The 18,061-nt window shown below is 31.3% G+C and overlaps 1 long non-coding RNA gene across 1 annotated transcript; it reads left to right on the forward strand.

Annotated features, from left to right (window-relative positions):
• Window positions 1–14,736: 14,736 nt before the first annotated feature.
• On the forward strand, window positions 14,737–15,484 carry LOC133546726 (uncharacterized). Its single transcript, XR_009805263.1, has 3 exons — window positions 14,737–14,875; window positions 15,044–15,096; window positions 15,332–15,484. It is a non-coding gene; the product is annotated as an uncharacterized LOC133546726 (long non-coding RNA).
• The last annotated feature ends 2,577 nt before the right edge of the window (window positions 15,485–18,061 follow it).

Genomic DNA, 18,061 nt, shown 5'->3' on the forward strand with positions numbered 1-18,061 from the left:
GTGGTGCGGTTAGCCTGCCGTACGTGCTTACTAGACCTGTTGCGAGTTAGCTCCCTAAGATTAGCTTCAATGTCAGGTGCTCTGCCCCCGGGAATACACTTAATTGTGGCTGGTTTGCTAAGCTTTATGTTTCGGGTGATGGAGTCCCCTATAACTAAAGTGTGGTGCCCGGTAGACTGGGGTGTAGGACTAGCTAAAGGGCTAAATCTATTATGCGTCTCAACCGGTAGACCGTAGTTTGTAGGCCGATTAGGGCTGCTACAAGCTGGGCTAGTTAGCTCGCTACAGCTAACGCTAGCAGATGTGTCCGCAACATCTAAAGTTACGAAATTACACTGCTCTAACTGGCGGACACGGCTCTCTAGCAAAGCCAACCTATCCATGAGTAAAGTGCACGAAGCGCAGGAAGCCATACTCACAGAAACTTTCCGTCGCCGAGTGGAGTGCCAGCTGTCTTCGGGAAGTGGTGGTCACGGTGGCGGGGGAGAAGCTTCCTTCAGACCGGCGCTTCCTTTCTCCGCTAGCCTCGTTAGCTTAGCAGCTAGCTAGCTGAGGGCGAAGTGGTGAGACAGAGATCGGGTGATTTGCAAGTTAAATTGAACTATTAAATATGTTCGATAAGTTGTAAATAAAGCTGCAAAACAGTTAAAATCACACAGATAGAACGATACTTAGCTTTTTTGCAACAAGAGCAGTCAGCGAGCAGTCATTCACGTTGACCCGGAACCGGAAGCAAAGTCTTGTCAACCAAGACAGCCCCACAGCATCCAGAGCCTTAAGGAACTCCGGGCGGATCTTGTCCACCCCTGGGGCCTTGCCACCGAGGTGCTTTTTAACTACCTCAGCGACCTCAGCCCCAGAAATAGGAGAGTCCACTACAGATTCCCCAGGCACCGCTTCCTCAAAGAAAGACGTGTTGGTGGGATTGAGGAGGTCTTCGAAGTATTCCCTCCACCAATCCACAACATCCGCAGTCGAAGTCAGCAGAACACCATCCGCACCATACACGGTGTTGACAGTGTACTGCTTCCCCTTCCTGAGGCGCCGTATGGTGGTCCAGAATCGCTTCGAAGCCGTCCGGAAGTCGTTTTCCATGGCTTCCCCGAACTCTTCCCATGTCCGAGTTTTTGCCTCCGCGACCGCTAAAGCTGCACACCGCTTGGCCCGTCGGTACCCGTCCACTGCCTCCGGAGTCCTATGAGCCAAAAGAACCCGATAGGACTCCTTCTTCAGCTTGACGGCATCCCTCACTGCTGGTGTCCACCAACGGGTTCTGGGATTACCGCCACGACAGGCACCAACAACCTTGCGGCCACAGCTCCAATTAGCCGCCTCGACAATAGAGGTTCGGAACATGGTCCACTCGGACTCAATGTCCCGCACCTCCCTCGTGACATGTTCAAAGTTCTCCCGGAGGTGTGAATTGAAACTCTCTCTGACAGGAGAGTCTGCCAGACGTTCCCAGCAGACCCTCACAATGCGCTTGGGCCTGCCAGGTCTGTCCGGCATCCTCCCCCACCATCGCAGCCAACTCACCACCAGGTGGTGATCGGTAGAAAGCTCCGCCCCTCTCTTCACCCGAGTGTCCAAAACATGAGGCCGCAAATCCGATGACACAACTACAAAGTCGATCATGGAACTGTGGCCTAGGGTGTCCTGGTGCCAAGTGCACATATGGACACCCTTATGTTTGAACATGGTGTTTGTTATCGACAAACTGTGACGAGCACAAAAGTCCAATAACAAAACACCACTCGGGTTTAGATCCGGGCGACCATTCTTCCCAATCACGCCTCTCCAGGTTTCACTGTGGTTGCCAACGTGAGCGTTGAAGTCTCCCAGTAGGACAAGGGAATCACCCGGAGGAGCACTTTCCAGTACTCCCTCGAGTGTACCCAAAAAGGGTGGGTATTCTGAACTGCTGTTTGGTGCGTAAGCACAAACAACAGTCAGGACCCGTCCCCCCACCCGAAGGCGAAGGGAAGCTACCCTCTCGTCCACTGGGTTGAACTCAAACGTACAGGCTTTGAGCCGGGGGGCAACCAGAATTGCCACCCCAGCCCGTCGCCTCTCACTGCCGGCAACGCCAGAGTGGAAGAGGGTCCAGTCCCTCTCGAGAGAACTGGTTCCAGAGCCCTTGCTGTGCGTCGAGGTGAGTCCGACTATATCCAGCCGGAACTTCTCTACCTCGCGCACTAGCTCAGGCTCCTTCCCCCCCAGTGAGGTGACGTTCCACGTCCCAAGAGCTAGCTTCTGTAGCCGAGGATCGGACCGCCAAGTGCCCTGCCTTCGGCTGCCGCCCAGCTCACAATGCACCCGACCTCTATGGCCCCTCCTATGAGTGGTGAGCCCATTGGAGGGATGACCCACGTTGCCTCTTCGGGCTGTGCCCGGCCGGGCCCCATGGGAACAGGCCCGGCCGGGCCCCATGAGAACAGGCCCGGCCACCAGGCGCTCGCCATCGTGCCCCACCTCCGGGCCTGGCTCCAGAGCGGGGCCCCGGTGACCCACGTCCGGGCGAGGGAAATCTGGGTTCATTTCGTTGTAATTCCATAGAAGTCTTTGAGCTGCTCTTTGTCTGATCACTCACCTAGGACCTGTTTGTCTTGGGAGACCCTACCAGGGGGCATGAAAACCCCCAGACAACATAGCTCCTAGGATCATTGGGACACGCAAACTCCTCTACCACGGTAAGGTAGCAGCTCAGAGGTATTTAATATTAATACACTAAATATTTATTTATTATTTATCCACTAAACATGTATTTAATATTCATAAACTAAACATGTATTTAATATTCATACACTAAATGTGTATTTAATATTCATACACTAAACATGTATTTAATATTAATACAAAAACATGTATTTAAGTTTAATAAACTAAATATATATTTAATATTTATACACTAAACATGTATTTAATATTCATACACTAAACCTGTATTTAATATTCATACACTAAACATGTATTTAATATTAATACACTGAACATGTATTTAATAATCATATACCAAACATATATGTAATTATATACTAATCATATATTTAATATTCATACAGTAAACATGTATTTATTATCCTCTAAATAAGGCACACTTGGAAATAATGAATTTCTTTATATGTGCAGTTGCGGCAGAAATCCACAGGAGGGCGCACGCTCCCTCTTAATAAGTCCGGTCCTCTCCGTCTCTCTCTCTCTCTTTTTCCTTTTTTTTGTTTCTTTTATTTTTTTTACATAAGTTTGGTTTCTCATACACTTATATTTATACACTAAACATGTACTTAATATTAATACACTAAACATGTATTTAATATTTATACACTAAACATGTATTTAATATTAATACAAAAACATGTATTTACTTTTAATACACTAAACATATATTTAATATTAATACACTAAACATGTTTTTAATATTAATACACTAAACATGTATTTAATATTAATACAAAAACATGTATTTAATTTTAATAAACTAAACATTTAATATTAATACACTAAACATGTAATTAATATTCATACACTAAACATGTAGTCATTATTTATACACTAAACATGTATTTAATATTCATACACTAAACATATATTTAATATTTTTACACTAAACGTGTATTTAATATTTATACACTAAAAGTGTATTTAATATTTATACACTAAACATGTATTTAATATTAATACACTAAACATGTAGTTATTATTCATACACTGAACATGTATTTAATATTAATACACTTAACATGTATTTAATATTAATACACTAAAATGGAATTTAATAATAGACTAAACATGTATTTAATATTTTCCCACTAAACTTGTATTTAATATTCATACACTAAACATGTAGTTATTATTCATACACTAAACATGTATTTAATATTAATACTCTAAACATGTATTTAATATTTATACACTAAACATGTATTTAAAATTCATACACTAAACATGTATTTAATATTAATACACTAAACATGTGTTTAATATTTATACACTAAACATGTATTTAATATTAATACAAAAACATGTATTTAATTTTAATAAACTAAATATATATTTAATATTAATACACTAAACATGTATTTAATATTCATAAACTAAACATGTATTTAACATTTATACACTAAACATGTATTTAATATTCATACATTAAACATGTATTTAATATTTATACACTAAACATGTATTTAATATTCATACACGAAACATGTATTTAATATGCATACACTAAACATTGATTTAATATTAATACACTAAACATGTATTTAATATTTATACACTAAACATGTATTTAATATTTATACACTAAACATGTATTTAATATTCATACATTAAACATGTATTTAATATTTATACACTAAACATGTATTTAATATTCATACACGAAACATGTATTTAATATTAATACACTAAACATGTATTTAATATTCATACACTAAACATGTATTTAATATTCTTACATTAAACATGTATTTAATATTTATACACTAAACATGTATTTAATATTCATACACTAAACATGTATTTAATATTCATACATTAAACATGTATTTAATATTTATACACTAAACATGTATTTAATACTTATACACTAAACATGTATTTAATATTCATACACTAAACATGTATTTAATATTTATACACTAAACATGTATTTAATATTCATACATTAAACATATATTTAATATTTATACACTAAACCTGTATTTAATATTTATACACTAAACATGTATTTAATATTAATACAAAAACATTTATTTAATTTTAATAAAGTAAACACATATTTAATATTAATACACTAAACATGTATTTAATATTTATACACTAAACATGCATTTAATATTTATACACTAAACATGTATTTAATATTAATACACTAAATATTTATTTTTTTATTTATCCACTAAACATGTATTTAATATTCATAAACTAAACATGTATTTAATATTCATACACTAAACATGTATTTAATATTAATAAAAAACATGTATTTAATTTTAATAAACTAAATATATATTTATTATTTATACACTAAACATGTATTTAATATTAATACACTAAACATGTATTTAACATTTATACACTAAAAGTGTATTTAACATTTATACACTAAACATGTATTTAATATTAATACACTAAACATGTAGTTATTATTCATACACTAAACATGTATTTAATATTAATACACTAAACATGTATTTAATATTTATATACTAAACATGTATTTAATATTAATAAAAAACATGTATTTAATTTTAATAAACTAAATATATATTTAATATTAATACACTAAACATTTATTTAATATTAATACACTAAACATGTATTTAATAATTATACACTAAAATGGAATTTAATATATAGACTAAACATGTATTTAATATTTTCACACTAAACTTGTATTTAATATTCATACACTAAACATGTATTTAATATTAATACACTAAACATGTATTTAATATTTATACACTAAACATGTAGTTATTATTCATACACTAAACATGTATTTAATATTAATACAAAAACCTGTATTTAAGTTTAATAAACTAAACATATATGTAATATTAATACACTAAACATGTATTTAATATGTATACAGTAAACATGTATTGAATATTCATACACTAAACATGTATTTAATATTCATACACTAAACATGTATTTAATATTAATACACTAAACATGTATTTAATATTAATACACTAAACATGTATTTAATATTAATACACTAAACATGTATTTAATATTAATACACTAAACATGTATTTAATATTAATACAAAAACATGTATTTAATTTTAATAAACTAAACATATATTTAATATTATTACACCAAACATGTATTTAATATTTATACACTAAACATGTATTTAATATTCATACACTAAACATGTAGTTATTATTTATACACTAAACATGGATTTAATATTTATACACTAAACATATATTTAATATTTATACACTAAACATGTATTTAATATTAATACACTAAATATGTATTTATTATATATCCACTAAACATGTATTTAATATTCATAAACTAAACATGTATTTAATATTAATACAAAAACATGTATTTAAGTTTAATAAACTAAACATATATTTAATATTATTACACTAAACATATATTTAACATTAATACACTAAACATGTATTGAATATTCATACACTAAACATGTATTTAATATTAATACACTAAACATGTATTTAATATTAATACACTAAACATGTATTTAATATTTATACACTAAACATGTATTTAATATTAATACAAAACCATGTATTTAATTTTAATAAACTAAACATATATTTAATATTCATACACTAAACATATATTTAACATTCATACACTAAACATGTATTTAATATTAATACACTAAACATGTATTTAATATTTATACACTAAACATGTATTTAATATTAATACAAAACATGTATTTAATTTTAATAAACTAAACATATATTTAATATTCATACACTAAACATATATTTAACATTTATACACTAAACTGAATTTAATATTAATACACTAAACATGTATTTGAGATTTATCCAAATAACATGTATTTAATATTAATACAAAAACATGTATTTAATTTTAATAAACTAAACATATATTTAATATTAATACACTAAACATGTATTTAATATTAATACAAAAACATGTATTTAATTTTAATAAACTAAACACATATTTAATATTAATACACTAAACATGTATTAAATATTCATACACTAAACATGTATTTAATATTCATTCAATAAACATGTAGTTATTCTTCTTACACTTAATATGTATTTAATAGTAATACAAAAACATGTATTTAATTTTAATAAAATAAACATATATTTAATATTAATACACTAAACATGTATTTAATATTGTTACACTAAACGTTTATTTACTATTTATACACTAAACACGTATTTAATATTTATACACTAAACATGTATTTAATATTAATACAAAACATGTATTTAATTTTAATAAACTAAATATATATTTAATATTAATACACTAAACATGTATTTAATATTCATGAACTAAACCTGTAGTTATTATTCATACACTAAACATGTATTTAATATTAATACACTAAACCTGTATTTAATATTTATACACTAAACATGTATTTAATATTAATACAAAAACATTTATTTAATTTTAATAAAGTAAACACATATTTAATATTAATACACTAAATATGTATTTAATATTTATACACTAAACATATATTTAATATTTATACACTAAACATGTATTTAATATTAATACACTAAATACTTATTTATTATTTATACACTAAACATGTATTTAATATTAATACACTAAACCTGTAGTTATTATTCATACACTAAACATATATTTAATATTCATACACTAAATGTGTATTTAATATTCATACACTAAACATGTATTTAATATTTATACACTAAACATGTATTTAATATTCATACACTAAACATGTATTTAATATTAATACAAAAACATGTATTTAATATTTATACACTAAACATGTATTTAATATTCATAAACTAAACATGTATTTAACATTCATACGCTAAACGTGTATTTAATATTCATACACTAAACATGTATTTAATATTAATACAGTAAACATGTATTTAATATTAATACACTAAACATGTATTTAATATTAATACACTAAACATGTATTTAATATTAATACAAAAACATGTATTTAAGTTTAATAAACTAAACATATATTTAATATTAATACACTAAACATGTATTTAATATTTATACACTAAACATGTATTTAATATTCATACACTAAACATGTATTTAATATTAATACAAAAACATGTATTTAATATTTATACACTAAACATGTATTTAATATTCATAAACTAAACATGTATTTAACATTCATACGCTAAACGTGTATTTAATATTCATACACTAAACATGTATTTAATATTAATACAGTAAACATGTATTTAATATTAATACACTAAACATGTATTTAATATTAATACACTAAACATGTATTTAATATTAATACAAAAACATGTATTTAATATTTATACACTAAACATGTATTTAATATTCATAAACTAAACATGTATTTAACATTCATATGCTAAACGTGTATTTAATATTCATACACTAAACATGTATTTAATATTAATACAAAAACATGTATTTAAGTTTAATAAACTAAACATATATTTAATATTAATACACTAAACATGTTTTTAATATTTATACAGTAAACATGTATTTAATATTAATACACTAAACATGTATTTAATATTTATACACTAAACATGTATTTAATATTCATACACTAAACATTTAGTAATTATTTATACACTAAACATGTATTTAATATTAATACACTAAAGATGTATTTAATATTAATACACTAAACATGTATTTAATATTAATACACTAATCATGTATTTAATATTTATACACTAAACATGTATTTAATATTCATACATTAAAAATGTATTTAATATTCATACACTAAATATGTATTTAATATTCATACACTAAACATGTATCTAATATTCATACACTAAACATGTATTTAATATTCGTACACGAAACATGTAATTAATATTAATACACTAAACATGTATTTAATATTCATACACTAAACATGTATTTAATATTCATACACTAAACATTTATTTAATATTAATACACTGAACATGTCTTTAATAATCATATACCAAACATATATGTAATTATATACTAATCATATATTTAATATTCATACAGTAAACATGTATTTATTATCCTCTAAATGAGGCACACTTGGAAATAATGAATTTCTTTATGCGTGCAGTTGCGGCAGAAGTCCACAGGAGGGCGCACGTTCCCTCTTAATAAGTCCGGTCCTCTCCGTCTCTCTCTCTCTCTTTTAACTACATGTTTATTGAATGAATATTAAATACATGTTTAGTATATAAATATTTAATACATGTTTACTGTATTAATATTAACTACATGTTTAGTGTATGAATATTAAATACATGTTCAGTGTATAAATGTTAAATACATGTTTGGTGTATTAATATTAAATATATGTTTAGTTAATTAAAATTAAATACATGTTTTTGTATTAATATTAAATACATGTTTAGTGTGTTAATATTAAATACATATTTAGTGTATAAATGTTAAATACATGTTTAGTGTATGAATATTAAATACATGTTTAGTGTATTAATATTAAATATGTTTAGTTTATTAAAATTAAATACATGTTTTTGTATTAATATTAAATACATGTTTAGTGTATTAATATTAAATACATGATTAGTGTATGAATATTAAATACATGTTTAGTGTATAAATGTTAAATAGATGTTTAGTTTATGAATATTAAATACATGTTTAGTGTATAAATAATAAATACATGTTTCGTGTATGAATATTAAATACATGTTTGGTGTATAAATATTAAATACATGTTAAGTGTATGAATATTAAATACATATTTTGTGTATGAATATTAAATACATGATTAGTGTATTAATATTAAATACATGTTTAGTGTATTAATATTAAATATGTGTTTAGTTTATTAAAATTAAATAAATATTTTTGTATTAATATTAAATACATGTTTAGTGTATAAATATTAAATACAGGTTTAGTGTATTAATATTAAATACATGTTTAGTGTATGAATAATACCTACATGTTTAGTGTATGAATAATAACTACACGTTTAGTGTAAAAATATTAAATACATGTTTAGTGTATTAATATTAAATATATATTTAGTTTATTAAAATTAAATACATGTTTTTGTATTAATATTAAATACATGTTTAGTGTATAAATATTTAATACATGTTTACTGTATTAATATTAAATACATGTTTAGTGTATGAATAATAACTACATGTTCAGTGTATGAATATTAAATACATGTTTAGTGTATAAATATTAAATACATGTTTAGTGTATTAATATTAAATATATGTTTAGTGCATAAATATTAAATACATGTTTAGTTTATAAATATTAAATACATGTTTAGTGTATGATTATTAAATACATGTTTAGTGTATAAATATTAAATACATGTTTACTGTATAAATACATGTTTAGTGTATGAATATTAAATACATGTTTAGTTTATAAATATTAAATACATGTTTAGTGTATAATTAATAAATGCATGTTTAGTGTATTAATATTAAATACATGTTTAGTGTTTGATTATTAAATACATGTTTAGTGTATGAATATTAAATACATTTTTCGTGTATGAATATTAAATACATGTTTAGTGTATAAATATTAAATACACGTTCAGTGTATAAATATTATATACATTTTTAGTGTATAAATATTAAATACATGTTTGGTGTATGAATATTAAATACACATTTAGTGTATTATATTAAATGCATGTTTAGTGTATGATTATTAAATACATGTTTAGTGTATAAATATTAAATACATGTTTAGTGTATTAATATTAAATGTATGTTTAGTTTATTCAAATTAAATACATGTTTAGTTTATAAATATTAAATACATGTTTAGTGTATTAATATTAAATACATGTTTTGGTATAAATATTAAATACATGTTTAGTGTATGAATATTAAATACATGTTTCGTGTATGAATATTAAATACATGTTTAGTGTATAAATATTTAATACATGTTTGGTGTTTAAATATTAAATACACGTTTAGTGTATTAATATTAAATACATGTTTAGTGTATGAATATTAAATACATGTTTCGTGTATGAATATTAAATACATGTTTAGTGTATGAATATTAAATACATGTTTAGTGTATAAATATTAAATACATGTTCAGTGTATAAATATTAAATACATGTTTAGTGTATAAATATTAAATACATGTTTGGTGTATGAATATTAAATACACGTTTAGTGTATAATTGATAAATACATGTTTAGTGTATTAATATTAAATACATGTTTAGTGTATTAATATTAAATATATGTTTAGTTTATTAAAATTAAATACATGTTTTTTGTATAAACATTAAATACATGTTTAGTGTATTAATATTAAATATATGTTTATTTTATTAAAATTAAATACATGTTTTTTGTATTAATATTAAATACATGTTTAGTGTGTAAATATTAAATACATGTTTAGTGAACAAATGGTAAAAATATGTTTAGTGTATAAATATTAAAAACTATGGTTAGTGTATGAATGACTAGACTTATGAAGAGGGAATGTGTGCCCTCCAGTGGAAATGTGCCGCAACTGCACACAAATAAATTAATTATTTCAGAGTGTGCCTTATTTAGAGAATAATAAATACATGTTTACTGTATGAATATTAAATACATGTTTAGTGTATAAATATTAAATACATGTTTAGTGTATAAATATTAAATACATGTTTAGTGTATGAATATAATCAAACAATATATATATATATATATATATATATATATATATATATATAGAGAGAGAGAGAGAGAGAGAGAGAGAGAGAGAGAGAGAGAGAGAGAGAGAGAGAGAGAGAGAGAGAGAGAGAGAGACCAGACTTATTAAGAGGGAACGTGCGCCCTCCTGTGGACTTCTGCTGCAACTGCACACACAAAGAACTTCATTACTTCCAAGTGTGCCTTATTTAGTGTCCCAGACTTCCAATTCCTCCTTTACATGTTTAGTGTATAAGTATTAATTAAACAACTGTTTAATATATGAATATTAAAAAATGTGCTTAGTGTATAAATATTAAATACATGTTTAGTGTATAAATAAATATTTATATAAATATATATATATATATATATAGAGAGAGAGAGAGAAAGAGAGAGGGAAAGAGAGAGAGAGAAAGGGAGAGAGAGAGAGAGAGATAGAGAGATAGAGACCAGAATTATTAAGAGGGAACGTGCGCCCTCCTGTGGACTTCTGCTGCAACTGCACACACAAAGAACTTCATTACTTCCAAGTGTGCCTTATTTAGTGTCCCAGACTTCCAATTCCTCCTTTACATGTTTAGTGTATAAGTATTAATTAAACAACTGTTTAATATATGAATATTAAAAAATGTGCTTAGTGTATAAATATTAAATACATGTTTAGTGTATAAATAAATATTTATATAAATATATATATATATATATATAGAGAGAGAGAGAGAAAGAGAGAGGGAAAGAGAGAGAGAGAAAGGGAGAGAGAGAGAGAGAGATAGAGAGATAGAGACCAGAATTATTAAGAGGGAACGTGCGCCCTCCTGTGGACTTCTGCTGCAACTGCACACACAAAGAACTTCATTACTTCCAAGTGTGCCTTATTTAGTGTCCCAGACTTCCAATTCCTCCTTTACATGTTTAGTGTATAAGTATTAATTAAACAACTGTTTAATATATGAATATTAAAAAATGTGCTTAGTGTATAATTATTAAATACATGTTTAGTGTATAAATAAATATTTATATAAATATATATATATATATAGAGAGAGAGAGAGAGAAAGAGAGAGGGAAAGAGAGAGAGAGAAAGGGAGAGAGAGAGAGAGAGAGAGAGAAAGAGAGACCAGACTTATTAAGAGGGAACGTGCGCCCTCCTGTGGACTTCTGCTGCAACTGCACACACACAGAACTTCATTACTTCCAAGTGTGCCTTATTTAGTGTCCCAGACTTCCAATTCCTCCTTTACATGTTTAGTGTATAAGTATTAATTAAACAACTGTTTAATATATGAATATTAAAAAATGTGTTTAGTGTATAAATATTAAATACATGTTTAGTGTATAAATAAATATATATAAATATATATATATGGAGAGAGAGAGAGAGAGAGAGAGAGAGAGAGAGAGAGAGAGAGAGAGACCAGACTTATTAAGAGGGAACGTGCGCCCTCCTGTGGACTTCTGCTGCAACTGCACACACAAAGAACTTCATTACTTCCAAGTGTGCCTTATTTAGTGTCCCAGACTTCCAATTCCTCCTTTACATGTTTAGTGTATAAGTATTAATTAAACAACTGTTTAATATATGAATATTAAAAAATGTGTTTAGTGTATAAATATTAAATACATGTTTAGTGTATAAATAAATATATATAAATATATATATATGGAGAGAGAGAGAGAGAGAGAGAGAGAGAGAGAGAGAGAGAGAGAGAGAGAGAGAGAGCCACCGGAGCAGAGACTGTGAACAACAGATACCCTGTTTATAATCGACACCTGTGTAATATACATCACTTGTGTTTTTATTCCAGTTTTATTTTGCCAGCGACATTAAGTCATGACCGTGGTTAAGCGTCTGTCGTGTGTGTGTGTGGCCTCTTCAATGCCCAAGATGGCGGTCGCCGTTAGCAATGACTGCTACATGTAAAGCTGATCACTTTCTGTGTGGGTCCAAACCAGGCTAATCCGTGTTTATAGCTATGTATGCTTAAGACATTGTGGACATAACAAACTGTGTGAATGATGAACCGGCTAAATATTTTGGGATACTGAATGAGCAGTGTGTATTGACGGAAGAGCTAAGCTAATTATTATCCCGCCAGAATGCTCTAGCCCAGGGGTGTCAAACGTCCGGCCCGAGGGCCGCTTAAGGCCCGCTAACAAATTGTATCCGGCCCGCAGGATGAGTTAAAGTATAAAAATGTACCTGACATTTTTAAATGAAAGAAACAGCTGTTCTAAATGTGTCCACTGGATGTTGCAATAGCAATTCTTTGTAGTTGATGCAACATATGTACAAAATAAAGCACATGATGTTAGTACATCAGTCGAGGAAAATGAGCAAACCACACGAATAACATCCTGTAATTTGACTTTGATATAATTTGTTTTATCTTGAAAGACACCAATGACTTGACTGATGAACATTATCACATAATGTATTCAGAAAATATAAATAACAACAAACAAAATGATTAACCACAGCATGTCAGTGTAAAAAAAACTTTTTACACTTGTTCTATTTTCAAACAATGAAAAACAGTCTGAAGTTGTCTTTATTTTTAAGTTATCGTGCTGTGATTTTACCAGTCCGGCAATTTTTCTCCATGTAACCCCCGATCTAAAGTGAGTTTGACACCTCTGCTCTAGCCGTAGGCCGGGGATATCCCCCCCGTTCAAATGTGTTGTGGGTACTAGTGCTGCCGTGATTAGTCGACTAGGAATTCACACGGTTTTGATTGATTGATTGAAACTTTTATTGACAGATTGCACAGTACATATTCCGTACAACTGACCACTAAATGGTAACACCCCAATAAGTTTTTCAACTTGTTTAAGTCGGGGTCCACGTTAATCAATTCATGGTGGGCGAGAGAGAGACATGAGCGTAACGTAGGCGTAACAATTAACACCGCCGCCCTTTATTTCTCTATATTTTCAAGATAGTCAACCATGTAAAGGCCATTTTTTTTTTTTTGCCAACGGGTTGTTCTACTATTGACCGCCTATTTAATTTTGTTCTCCCGTCCCAAACGGCTCACCGTAATTCACTTCCACAAGTCTGTGCCCTGCTGGAAAAGCAGATCAACTGAGAACAAGAGAGTATTAAGACACGTTAATACAATTATTCAGTCTGGTTAAATACAGAAACAATAATCATAAACAGGTGTGCGTCAAACGGTCAGTGCAGGTGGAACAAATGAGGTAACCATGGAGACAGAACAAACATGGAAGTGCAACCAGGAACTAAAAGAAGTCCAAAACTAACCGAGCATAACTAAACAAAACATGATCCGGACCACGGTTCGTGGCACACTTATGTTCAAAGGGGTGACTCTACACTAAACACAGTATTTCCATAGCTAATATTACTTGCTAATACTTACCTGTAGGACCTGTTGAGTAAAGTTAACATGTATTTGAGTACTTACCATGAATATGTAGACAAAGTAACTGATATAATACTGAGTATGGTAAGTGTAGCATGTCTGTGTGGTGTAGCCTATATTATTTATATGTAATATAAGGTGTATGAAGTATCTGTTGAAGATAGAGGTGGTGGGAAAAAAATGGATTATTGTCTGCAGCTAAATGCTTTTAGTGAAACTAAATATTTCCATTTCATGTCTCTTGTGTTTCAGGGGAGGATTGAATGCAGTGCAAATATTGCAAATTGGAAAGCTCCAATCAAGAGGTATGGCTGTCATTTATTTATTAACTGTGGTACTTATATGTTCATTGCACTGTATGGAATAGGTGTAGGAGTGTACACATTTATTGACACACTGCACTATACCTGCCCTCCCACTCCACTACATGCTCCTCCAACATAAAGCACCCCACTATACCATCAGCCCTGAAATCTCAAGTCAAAAGCTCACATTGTGATTAAAGTTAAATGCCATTGCTCCGCTGATTGTGTTTTTCAGATATCTGAAAAATGTCATGGCATCACCAGCAAAGACCTCCTGAAGACTTTCAATGAGTGCCTTGAGAATTATGTGGCTCGCCTGCTCAGACTGTACCGGGCTAGAAAGGGAGCTATTGGTCAGCAGATAGAAGACTTCCTGGATAAGCTTGATGAACAAGTAAGTGATGGACATGTGTCAGTAAAATGGATCTTATCAGTCATTGCTATATGTTCTTAGTTTGTGCCATTTGATAATTATAACAGTTTTTAATTTGCAAAAGTAGAAAATGCTTTAGTCTGAAGGCTTGAAGTGTTTTTTTTCCCTTTTCTTGAGCATGCTACTGGTCAGACTTGCGGTCTACTGGTCATTACTAAAAACAACTTTTGATTTTGCCATTTGTATAAATCCACTATGGCGCTTCACTAATGTACATGCTTATGTCTTCCACTGTATACTCTATAGGCATCAGACATTGTGTCTCACCGAAAGATGACATCACTGAGATGCCTCCCCGTTTTTGTCTGGGACGACACAACTAAGTGTGGAGAGACGCAGCCGACGGGCCGACAGCGGGCGGACAGAGGCGTTCTGGACCAAGATGAAGGCCAGGAGGCGGGGCATGCGGCGTGACGCACGCGGAGCGGCAGGAGGACGGCCATCGGAGTCAGGTGCGTAGGACACACATCTGCTCACAATCTGCGCATCTGCTCCTAGACTTTAAGAGAGGCGAAGGGGGCACGATTGCGAGAGGGAAGACAGGAAAGGAAAGGAAACCACGGCAGCCCGACCACGAGCCCGACGACAGACAGCAGTCCGCAATGAGTCCCCGCCACAGACGCAGCAGGCGAGCACCAAAGGGTGCAGCGCGACCAGGAAGAGGTGCCAGCGCACTAGAAATGGGTGCGCCCGACTGGCCCGAAGAAAGGTTGTTTGAACCAATAAATGGGAATCAAACCTGCTACGATGCGTCGTGTGTTCAATGTCACAGCAACCCACACGAGGACGGCTGGGAGTTTGTCACATACGTTTTTCCTGCAGCATTTGGTAAGTAATAATAATAATAGGACATTTACTTGAAAATTAAAAGTAATTTGGCCTAATGTAGCTTCAATGGAATAGTTCAACATTTTCATATTCTAGATTGTTGCCCTGCTCTCTGGTTTAAGATTTGTCGATAGAAACCATTCCTTTAACTGTGGATGTATTTTTGAAGAAGAATCAGCCGATGTTTCCTCATCGCTTGTTAGATTAGCTCAAATACTGGTAGTCTATTGGTAGCCTGCCTTCGCCAACAGTCAGAAGATAAACTTTACAACTCTATTCCGACAACATGCTGTTAGTTTTAAGTTGCAGAAGAGAAAACGACGTTGCTGATGAATGTCTGTTGAATATAAACTAAATTCACCCTGGCTCACAGTCGGCAGCGGCATACTAACACTTACAATTGACTGCTAGTTTTTGAGCTAAGCTTACTTGCGATGAACAATCTTCGCCTATTCCTTCCAAAATGCACAAACAGTTAAAATGAATGATTTCTGTTGCCTTGCCTTAAACCAGAGAGTGGAGCAACAAGCTAAACAACTATTACTATTTTAACATTTTGAGTAGGATCTGATTGTAGCTGAGATAGGCACCAGCAACCCCCGCGACTCCATAAGCGGTACAAAATGGATGGATGAATGGAGTAGGATCTCATAGCTGATGACAAAGATTTTATGCATAATACACTTTGTGTAGATTTCATTTTGTGCCCAGATTTGTTTTTGAATGCCCAAATGTCATATTCTTTAACCAATGCATATAATCATAAAGAAAAGTTCTTGCCCCAATTTTTTTTAAATATTTAATGGTTAATGTTCTACCTTCAATTCATTTGAAAGTAATTTAAGGGTTTTTTCCATTTTTTTGAACATTGTAAAATTGTAATCGTTCCCAGAAGATCCACACAATGACATCCTTTTGTTGGACCTAACACTCAATCATGCATGTGTTACTTACCCTCAGGAAAGTGACCCTGAAGAAAGAGTGCTCAGAGGCGTGTCTGTTGGCATCCTTACAATCCTTGAAGAAGATGATCCTGCTGTATCACCCAACTTACGGGACTGGGCTGTTGTGTTGGAAGGTTCCATGGTGCTACATGACCTGCCAGACCTCGGTACCGCCTTTGCATACCTCTTTGGCCTACTGTATGCCATCAACATTGATTATCCAAAGGAGATGAAGTACACCTTTGAAGCAATTCAGTCTATCTTTTTCCAGCTTGGCTCTCAGTGCGGCCCTGCGATGAGGTGGCGACTTGTCCAGAGTGTACCCTGCCTGCCGCCCGATTGTAGCTGAGATAGGTGCCAGCGCCCCCCGTGACTCCAAAAGGGAATAAGTGGTAGAAAATGGATGGATGGATGGGCTCTCAGTGCTCTCAGCGGACGAGGTCTCTGAAAACAAAGCTTTTGCTGTGACTCTTAATGTGGAAGCCAACCTATGTTTTCTGCCTGTTCGAGTGCATTGTGGTTGGTGCTCATATAAAACTTCACGGCCAGTGATTTAAAACATGCAAGGCCACACGGAAAACAATTATATTTATTTTCAAAATGTATTTACAATTAAGTGAGATACACCATTTTTTGAAAATTTTTTTTTCAAAATGTATTTAAAATTGAGTGAGATTCACAAAACGCCATTATGCCACATAACCCGCCAGAACTCGGTACTGCCATTTGTTATGTAGCATATTGGTATTTTGTGAATCTC

Source organism: Nerophis ophidion, unplaced genomic scaffold, assembly GCF_033978795.1.
Source record: "Nerophis ophidion isolate RoL-2023_Sa unplaced genomic scaffold, RoL_Noph_v1.0 HiC_scaffold_39, whole genome shotgun sequence".
Lineage (NCBI taxonomy): Eukaryota > Metazoa > Chordata > Actinopteri > Syngnathiformes > Syngnathidae > Nerophis > Nerophis ophidion.